The following is a 10,211-nucleotide window of genomic DNA, read 5'->3' as shown; positions in this document are numbered from 1 at the left end:
CTGTGCTGTTCCTGCCCTATAAGTTACATGGTGGTGACCAAAGTTGCCAAAACGTGTTTATTTCTGCTGAAAAACATGTTTTGACAATTTCTGATCACTGGGGTTAAGGGCTGACTCAGTGGGCTCTTCTGAGCCAGGCAGTTACACTGCGATTCCAAGGGCTGTGAAAACGCGTTTATTTCGGGCTGAAAAACACGTTTTGAAAACTGTGCTGTTCCTGCCCTATAAGTTACATGGTGGTGACCAAAGTTGCCAAAACGTGTTTATTTCTGCTGAAAAACATGTTTTGACAATTTCTGATCACTGGGGTTAAGGGCTGACTCAGTGTGCTCTTCTGAGCCAGGCAGTTACACTGCGATTCTAAGGGCTGAGAAAACGCGTTTATTTCGGGCTGAAAAATACGTTTTGAAAACTGTGCTGTTCCTGCCCTATAACTTACATGGTGGTGACCAAAGTTGCCAAAACGTGTTTATTTCTGCTGAAAAACACGTTTTGACAATTTCTGATCACTGGGGTTAAGGTCTGACTCAGTGGGCTCTTCTGAACCAGTCAGTTACAGTGCGATTCCAAGGGCTGAGAAAACGCGTTTATTTCGGGCTGAAAAACACGTTTTGAAAACTGTGCTGTTCCTGCCCTATAAGTTACATGGTGGTGACCAAAGTTGCCAAAACGTGTTTATTTCTGCTGAAAAACATGTTTTTACATTTTCTGATCACTGGGGTTAAGGGCTGACTCAGTGTGCTCTTCTGAGCCAGGCAGTTACACTGCGATTCTAAGGGCTGAGAAAACGCGTTTATTTCGGGCTGAAAAACACGTTTTGAAAACTGTGCTGTTCCTGCCCTATAAGTTACATGGTGGTGACCAAAGTTGCCAAAACGTGTTTATTTCTGCTGAAAAACATGTTTTGACAATTTCTGATCACTGGGGTTAAGGGCTGACTCAGTGGGCTCTTCTGAGCCAGGCAGTTACACTGCGATTCCAAGGGCTGTGAAAACGCGTTTATTTCGGGCTGAAAAACACGTTTTGAAAACTGTGCTGTTCCTGCCCTATAACTTACATGGTGGTGACCAAAGTTGCCAAAACGTGTTTATTTCTGCTGAAAAACATGTTTTGACAATTTCTGATCACTGGGGTTAAGGGCTGACTCAGTGTGCTCTTCTGAGCCAGGCAGTTACTCTGCAATTCTAAGGGCTGAGAAAACGTGTTTATTTCGGGCTGAAAAACACGTTTTGAAAACTGTGCTGTTCCTGCCCTATAAGTTACATGGTGGTGACCAAAGTTGCCAAAACGTGTTTATTTCTGCTGAAAAACATGTTTTGACAATTTCTGATCACTGGGGTTAAGGGCTGACTCAGTGTGCTCTTCTGAGCCAGGCAGTTACACTGCGATTCTAAGGGCTGAGAAAACGCGTTTATTTCGGGCTGAAAAACACGTTTTGAAAACTGTGCTGTTCCTGCCCTATAAGTTACATGGTGGTGACCAAAGTTGCCAAAACGTGTTTATTTCTGCTGAAAAACATGTTTTGACAATTTCTGATCACTGGGGTTAAGGGCTGACTCAGTGTGCTCTTCTGAGCCAGGCAGTTACACTGCGATTCTAAGGGCTGAGAAAACGCGTTTATTTCGGGCTGAAAAATACGTTTTGAAAACTGTGCTGTTCCTGCCCTATAACTTACATGGTGGTGACCAAAGTTGCCAAAACGTGTTTATTTCTGCTGAAAAACACGTTTTGACAATTTCTGATCACTGGGGTTAAGTTCTGACTCAGTGGGCTCTTCTGAACCAGTCAGTTACGTGCGATTCCAAGGGCTGAGAAAACGCGTTTATTTCGGGCTGAAAAACACGTTTTGAAAACTGTGCTGTTCCTGCCCTATAAGTTACATGGTGGTGACCAAAGTTGCCAAAACGTGTTTATTTCTGCTGAAAAACATGTTTTGACAATTTCTGATCACTGGGGTTAAGGGCTGACTCAGTGTGCTCTTCTGAGCCAGGCAGTTACACTGCGATTCAAAGGGCTGAGAAAACGCGTTTATTTCGGGCTGAAAAACACGTTTTGAAAACTGTGCTGTTCCCGCCCTATAACTTACATGGTGGTGACCAAAGTTGCCAAAACGTGTTTATTTCTGCTGAAAAACACGTTTTGACAATTTCTGATCACTGGGGTTAAGGTCTGACTCAGTGGGCTCTTCTGAACCAGTCAGTTACAGTGCGATTCCAAGGGCTGAGAAAACGCGTTTATTTCGGGCTGAAAAACACGTTTTGAAAACTGTGCTGTTCCTGCCCTATAAGTTACATGGTGGTGACCAAAGTTGCCAAAACGTGTTTATTTCTGCTGAAAAACATGTTTTTACAATTTCTGATCACTGGGGTTAAGGGCTGACTCAGTGTGCTCTTCTGAGCCAGGCAGTTACACTGCGATTCTAAGGGCTGAGAAAACGCGTTTATTTCAGGCTGAAAAACATGTTTTGAAAACTGTGCTGTTCCTGCCCTATAAGTTACATGGTGGTGACCAAAGTTGCCAAAACGTGTTTATTTCTGCTGAAAAACATGTTTTGACAATTTCTGATCACTGGGGTTAAGGGCTGACTCAGTGGGCTCTTCTGAGCCAGGCAGTTACACTGCGATTCCAAGGGCTGTGAAAACGCGTTTATTTCGGGCTGAAAAACACGTTTTGAAAACTGTGCTGTTCCTGCCCTATAAGTTACATGGTGGTGACCAAAGTTGCCAAAACGTGTTTATTTCTGCTGAAAAACATGTTTTGACAATTTCTGATCACTGGGGTTAAGGGCTGACTCAGTGTGCTCTTCTGAGCCAGGCAGTTACACTGCGATTCTAAGGGCTGAGAAAACGCGTTTATTTCGGGCTGAAAAACACGTTTTGAAAACTGTGCTGTTCCTGCCCTATAACTTACATGGTGGTGACCAAAGTTGCCAAAACGTGTTTATTTCTGCTGAAAAACACGTTTTGACAATTTCTGATCACTGGGGTTAAGGTCTGACTCAGTGGGCTCTTCTGAACCAGTCAGTTACAGTGCGATTCCAAGGGCTGAGAAAACGCGTTTATTTCGGGCTGAAAAACACGTTTTGAAAACTGTGCTGTTCCTGCCCTATAACTTACATGGTGGTGACCAAAGTTGCCAAAACGTGTTTATTTCTGCTGAAAAACATGTTTTGACAATTTCTGATCACTGGGGTTAAGGGCTGACTCAGTGTGCTCTTCTGAACCAGTCAGTTACAGTGCGATTCCAAGGGCTGAGAAAACGCGTTTATTTCGGGCTGAAAAACACGTTTTGAAAACTGTGCTGTTCCTGCCCTATAAGTTACATGGTGGTGACCAAAGTTGCCAAAACGTGTTTATTTCTGCTGAAAAACATGTTTTTACAATTTCTGATCACTGGGGTTAAGGGCTGACTCAGTGTGCTCTTCTGAGCCAGGCAGTTACACTGCGATTCTAAGGGCTGAGAAAACGCGTTTATTTCGGGCTGAAAAACACGTTTTGAAAACTGTGCTGTTCCTGCCCTATAAGTTACATGGTGGTGACCAAAGTTGCCAAAACGTGTTTATTTCTGCTGAAAAACATGTTTTGACAATTTCTGATCACTGGGGTTAAGGGCTGACTCAGTGGGCTCTTCTGAGCCAGGCAGTTACACTGCGATTCCAAGGGCTGTGAAAACGCGTTTATTTCGGGCTGAAAAACACGTTTTGAAAACTGTGCTGTTCCTGCCCTATAACTTACATGGTGGTGACCAAAGTTGCCAAAACGTGTTTATTTCTGCTGAAAAACATGTTTTGACAATTTCTGATCACTGGGGTTAAGGGCTGACTCAGTGTGCTCTTCTGAGCCAGGCAGTTACTCTGCAATTCTAAGGGCTGAGAAAACGTGTTTATTTCGGGCTGAAAAACACGTTTTGACAATTTCTGATCACTGGGGTTAAGTTCTGACTCAGTGGGCTCTTCTGAACCAGTCAGTTACGTGCGATTCCAAGGGCTGAGAAAACGCGTTTATTTCGGGCTGAAAAACACGTTTTGAAAACTGTGCTGTTCCTGCCCTATAAGTTACATGGTGGTGACCAAAGTTGCCAAAACGTGTTTATTTCTGCTGAAAAACATGTTTTGACAATTTCTGATCACTGGGGTTAAGGGCTGACTCAGTGTGCTCTTCTGAGCCAGGCAGTTACACTGCGATTCAAAGGGCTGAGAAAACGCGTTTATTTCGGGCTGAAAAACACGTTTTGAAAACTGTGCTGTTCCCGCCCTATAACTTACATGGTGGTGACCAAAGTTGCCAAAACGTGTTTATTTCTGCTGAAAAACACGTTTTGACAATTTCTGATCACTGGGGTTAAGGTCTGACTCAGTGGGCTCTTCTGAACCAGTCAGTTACAGTGCGATTCCAAGGGCTGAGAAAACGCGTTTATTTCGGGCTGAAAAACACGTTTTGAAAACTGTGCTGTTCCTGCCCTATAAGTTACATGGTGGTGACCAAAGTTGCCAAAACGTGTTTATTTCTGCTGAAAAACATGTTTTTACAATTTCTGATCACTGGGGTTAAGGGCTGACTCAGTGTGCTCTTCTGAGCCAGGCAGTTACACTGCGATTCTAAGGGCTGAGAAAACGCGTTTATTTCAGGCTGAAAAACATGTTTTGAAAACTGTGCTGTTCCTGCCCTATAAGTTACATGGTGGTGACCAAAGTTGCCAAAACGTGTTTATTTCTGCTGAAAAACATGTTTTGACAATTTCTGATCACTGGGGTTAAGGGCTGACTCAGTGGGCTCTTCTGAGCCAGGCAGTTACACTGCGATTCCAAGGGCTGTGAAAACGCGTTTATTTCGGGCTGAAAAACACGTTTTGAAAACTGTGCTGTTCCTGCCCTATAAGTTACATGGTGGTGACCAAAGTTGCCAAAACGTGTTTATTTCTGCTGAAAAACATGTTTTGACAATTTCTGATCACTGGGGTTAAGGGCTGACTCAGTGTGCTCTTCTGAGCCAGGCAGTTACACTGCGATTCTAAGGGCTGAGAAAACGCGTTTATTTCGGGCTGAAAAATACGTTTTGAAAACTGTGCTGTTCCTGCCCTATAACTTACATGGTGGTGACCAAAGTTGCCAAAACGTGTTTATTTCTGCTGAAAAACACGTTTTGACAATTTCTGATCACTGGGGTTAAGGTCTGACTCAGTGGGCTCTTCTGAACCAGTCAGTTACAGTGCGATTCCAAGGGCTGAGAAAACGCGTTTATTTCGGGCTGAAAAACACGTTTTGAAAACTGTGCTGTTCCTGCCCTATAAGTTACATGGTGGTGACCAAAGTTGCCAAAACGTGTTTATTTCTGCTGAAAAACATGTTTTTACATTTTCTGATCACTGGGGTTAAGGGCTGACTCAGTGTGCTCTTCTGAGCCAGGCAGTTACACTGCGATTCTAAGGGCTGAGAAAACGCGTTTATTTCGGGCTGAAAAACACGTTTTGAAAACTGTGCTGTTCCTGCCCTATAAGTTACATGGTGGTGACCAAAGTTGCCAAAACGTGTTTATTTCTGCTGAAAAACATGTTTTGACAATTTCTGATCACTGGGGTTAAGGGCTGACTCAGTGGGCTCTTCTGAGCCAGGCAGTTACACTGCGATTCCAAGGGCTGTGAAAACGCGTTTATTTCGGGCTGAAAAACACGTTTTGAAAACTGTGCTGTTCCTGCCCTATAACTTACATGGTGGTGACCAAAGTTGCCAAAACGTGTTTATTTCTGCTGAAAAACATGTTTTGACAATTTCTGATCACTGGGGTTAAGGGCTGACTCAGTGTGCTCTTCTGAGCCAGGCAGTTACTCTGCAATTCTAAGGGCTGAGAAAACGTGTTTATTTCGGGCTGAAAAACACGTTTTGAAAACTGTGCTGTTCCTGCCCTATAAGTTACATGGTGGTGACCAAAGTTGCCAAAACGTGTTTATTTCTGCTGAAAAACATGTTTTGACAATTTCTGATCACTGGGGTTAAGGGCTGACTCAGTGTGCTCTTCTGAGCCAGGCAGTTACACTGCGATTCTAAGGGCTGAGAAAACGCGTTTATTTCGGGCTGAAAAACACGTTTTGAAAACTGTGCTGTTCCTGCCCTATAAGTTACATGGTGGTGACCAAAGTTGCCAAAACGTGTTTATTTCTGCTGAAAAACATGTTTTGACAATTTCTGATCACTGGGGTTAAGGGCTGACTCAGTGTGCTCTTCTGAGCCAGGCAGTTACACTGCGATTCTAAGGGCTGAGAAAACGCGTTTATTTCGGGCTGAAAAATACGTTTTGAAAACTGTGCTGTTCCTGCCCTATAACTTACATGGTGGTGACCAAAGTTGCCAAAACGTGTTTATTTCTGCTGAAAAACACGTTTTGACAATTTCTGATCACTGGGGTTAAGTTCTGACTCAGTGGGCTCTTCTGAACCAGTCAGTTACGTGCGATTCCAAGGGCTGAGAAAACGCGTTTATTTCGGGCTGAAAAACACGTTTTGAAAACTGTGCTGTTCCTGCCCTATAAGTTACATGGTGGTGACCAAAGTTGCCAAAACGTGTTTATTTCTGCTGAAAAACATGTTTTGACAATTTCTGATCACTGGGGTTAAGGGCTGACTCAGTGTGCTCTTCTGAGCCAGGCAGTTACACTGCGATTCAAAGGGCTGAGAAAACGCGTTTATTTCGGGCTGAAAAACACGTTTTGAAAACTGTGCTGTTCCCGCCCTATAACTTACATGGTGGTGACCAAAGTTGCCAAAACGTGTTTATTTCTGCTGAAAAACACGTTTTGACAATTTCTGATCACTGGGGTTAAGGTCTGACTCAGTGGGCTCTTCTGAACCAGTCAGTTACAGTGCGATTCCAAGGGCTGAGAAAACGCGTTTATTTCGGGCTGAAAAACACGTTTTGAAAACTGTGCTGTTCCTGCCCTATAAGTTACATGGTGGTGACCAAAGTTGCCAAAACGTGTTTATTTCTGCTGAAAAACATGTTTTTACAATTTCTGATCACTGGGGTTAAGGGCTGACTCAGTGTGCTCTTCTGAGCCAGGCAGTTACACTGCGATTCTAAGGGCTGAGAAAACGCGTTTATTTCAGGCTGAAAAACATGTTTTGAAAACTGTGCTGTTCCTGCCCTATAAGTTACATGGTGGTGACCAAAGTTGCCAAAACGTGTTTATTTCTGCTGAAAAACATGTTTTGACAATTTCTGATCACTGGGGTTAAGGGCTGACTCAGTGGGCTCTTCTGAGCCAGGCAGTTACACTGCGATTCCAAGGGCTGTGAAAACGCGTTTATTTCGGGCTGAAAAACACGTTTTGAAAACTGTGCTGTTCCTGCCCTATAAGTTACATGGTGGTGACCAAAGTTGCCAAAACGTGTTTATTTCTGCTGAAAAACATGTTTTGACAATTTCTGATCACTGGGGTTAAGGGCTGACTCAGTGTGCTCTTCTGAGCCAGGCAGTTACACTGCGATTCTAAGGGCTGAGAAAACGCGTTTATTTCGGGCTGAAAAACACGTTTTGAAAACTGTGCTGTTCCTGCCCTATAACTTACATGGTGGTGACCAAAGTTGCCAAAACGTGTTTATTTCTGCTGAAAAACACGTTTTGACAATTTCTGATCACTGGGGTTAAGGTCTGACTCAGTGGGCTCTTCTGAACCAGTCAGTTACAGTGCGATTCCAAGGGCTGAGAAAACGCGTTTATTTCGGGCTGAAAAACACGTTTTGAAAACTGTGCTGTTCCTGCCCTATAACTTACATGGTGGTGACCAAAGTTGCCAAAACGTGTTTATTTCTGCTGAAAAACATGTTTTGACAATTTCTGATCACTGGGGTTAAGGGCTGACTCAGTGTGCTCTTCTGAACCAGTCAGTTACAGTGCGATTCCAAGGGCTGAGAAAACGCGTTTATTTCGGGCTGAAAAACACGTTTTGAAAACTGTGCTGTTCCTGCCCTATAAGTTACATGGTGGTGACCAAAGTTGCCAAAACGTGTTTATTTCTGCTGAAAAACATGTTTTTACAATTTCTGATCACTGGGGTTAAGGGCTGACTCAGTGTGCTCTTCTGAGCCAGGCAGTTACACTGCGATTCTAAGGGCTGAGAAAACGCGTTTATTTCGGGCTGAAAAACACGTTTTGAAAACTGTGCTGTTCCTGCCCTATAAGTTACATGGTGGTGACCAAAGTTGCCAAAACGTGTTTATTTCTGCTGAAAAACATGTTTTGACAATTTCTGATCACTGGGGTTAAGGGCTGACTCAGTGGGCTCTTCTGAGCCAGGCAGTTACACTGCGATTCCAAGGGCTGTGAAAACGCGTTTATTTCGGGCTGAAAAACACGTTTTGAAAACTGTGCTGTTCCTGCCCTATAACTTACATGGTGGTGACCAAAGTTGCCAAAACGTGTTTATTTCTGCTGAAAAACATGTTTTGACAATTTCTGATCACTGGGGTTAAGGGCTGACTCAGTGTGCTCTTCTGAGCCAGGCAGTTACTCTGCAATTCTAAGGGCTGAGAAAACGTGTTTATTTCGGGCTGAAAAACACGTTTTGAAAACTGTGCTGTTCCTGCCCTATAAGTTACATGGTGGTGACCAAAGTTGCCAAAACGTGTTTATTTCTGCTGAAAAACACGTTTTGACAATTTCTGATCACTGGGGTTAAGGTCTGACTCAGTGGGCTCTTCTGAACCAGTCAGTTACAGTGCGATTCCAAGGGCTGAGAAAACGCGTTTATTTCGGGCTGAAAAACACGTTTTGAAAACTGTGCTGTTCCTGCCCTATAGGTTACATGGTGGTGACCAAAGTTGCCAAAACGTGTTTATTTCTGCTGAAAAACATGTTTTGACAATTTCTGATCACTGGGGTTAAGGTCTGACTCAGTGGGCTCTTCTGAACCAGTCAGTTACAGTGCGATTCCAAGGGCTGAGAAAACGCGTTTATTTCGGGCTGAAAAACACGTTTTGAAAACTGTGCTGTTCCTGCCCTATAACTTACATGGTGGTGACCAAAGTTGCCAAAACGTGTTTATTTCTGCTGAAAAAGATGTTTTTACAATTTCTGATCACTGGGGTTAAGGGCTGACTCAGTGTGCTCTTCTGAGCCAGGCAGTTACACTGCGATTCTAAGGGCTGAGAAAACGCGTTTATTTCGGGCTGAAAAACACGTTTTGAAAACTGTGCTGTTCCTGCCCTATAAGTTACATGGTGGTGACCAAAGTTGCCAAAACGTGTTTATTTCTGCTGAAAAACATGTTTTGACAATTTCTGATCACTGGGGTTAAGGGCTGACTCAGTGGGCTCTTCTGAGCCAGTCAGTTACAGTGCGATTCCAAGGGCTGAGAAAACGTGTTTATTTCGGGCTGAAAAACACGTTTTGAAAACTGTGCTGTTCCTGCCCTATAAGTTACATGGTGGTGACCAAAGTTGCCAAAACGTGTTTATTTCTGCTGAAAAACATGTTTTGACAATTTCTGATCACTGGGGTTAAGGGCTGACTCAGTGTGCTCTTCTGAGCCAGGCAGTTACACTGCGATTCCAAGGGCTGAGAAAACGCGTTTATTTCGGGCTGAAAAACACGTTTTGAAAACTGTGCTGTTCCTGCCCTATAATTTACATGGTGGTGACCAAAGTTGCCAAAACGTGTTTATTTCTCCTGAAAAACACGTTTTGACAATTTCTGATCACTGGGGTTAAGGTCTGACTCAGTGGGCTCTTCTGAACCAGTCAGTTACAGTGCGATTCCAAGGGCTGAGAAAACGCGTTTATTTCGGGCTGAAAAACACGTTTTGAAAACTGTGCTGTTCCTGCCCTATAAGTTACATGGTGGTGACCAAAGTTGCCAAAACGTGTTTATTTCTGCTGAAAAACATGTTTTTACAATTTCTGATCACTGGGGTTAAGGGCTGACTCAGTATGCTCTTCTGAGCCAGGCAGTTACACTGCGATTCTAAGGGCTGAGAAAACGCGTTTATTTCGGGCTGAAAAACACGTTTTGAAAACTGTGCTGTTCCTGCCCTATAAGTTACATGGTGGTGACCAAAGTTGCCAAAACGTGTTTATTTCTGCTGAAAAACATGTTTTGACAATTTCTGATCACTGGGGTTAAGGGCTGACTCAGTGGGCTCTTCTGAGCCAGGCAGTTACACTGCGATTCCAAGGGCTGAGAAAACGCGTTTATTTCGGGCTGAAAAACACGTTTTGAAAAC

The sequence above is a fragment of the Atractosteus spatula genome, chromosome 15 (assembly GCF_055471065.1).
Source record: "Atractosteus spatula isolate fAtrSpa1 chromosome 15, fAtrSpa1.hap1, whole genome shotgun sequence".
In the NCBI taxonomy this organism is placed as follows: domain Eukaryota; kingdom Metazoa; phylum Chordata; class Actinopteri; order Semionotiformes; family Lepisosteidae; genus Atractosteus; species Atractosteus spatula.
This window is presented reverse-complemented; position numbering follows the sequence as displayed.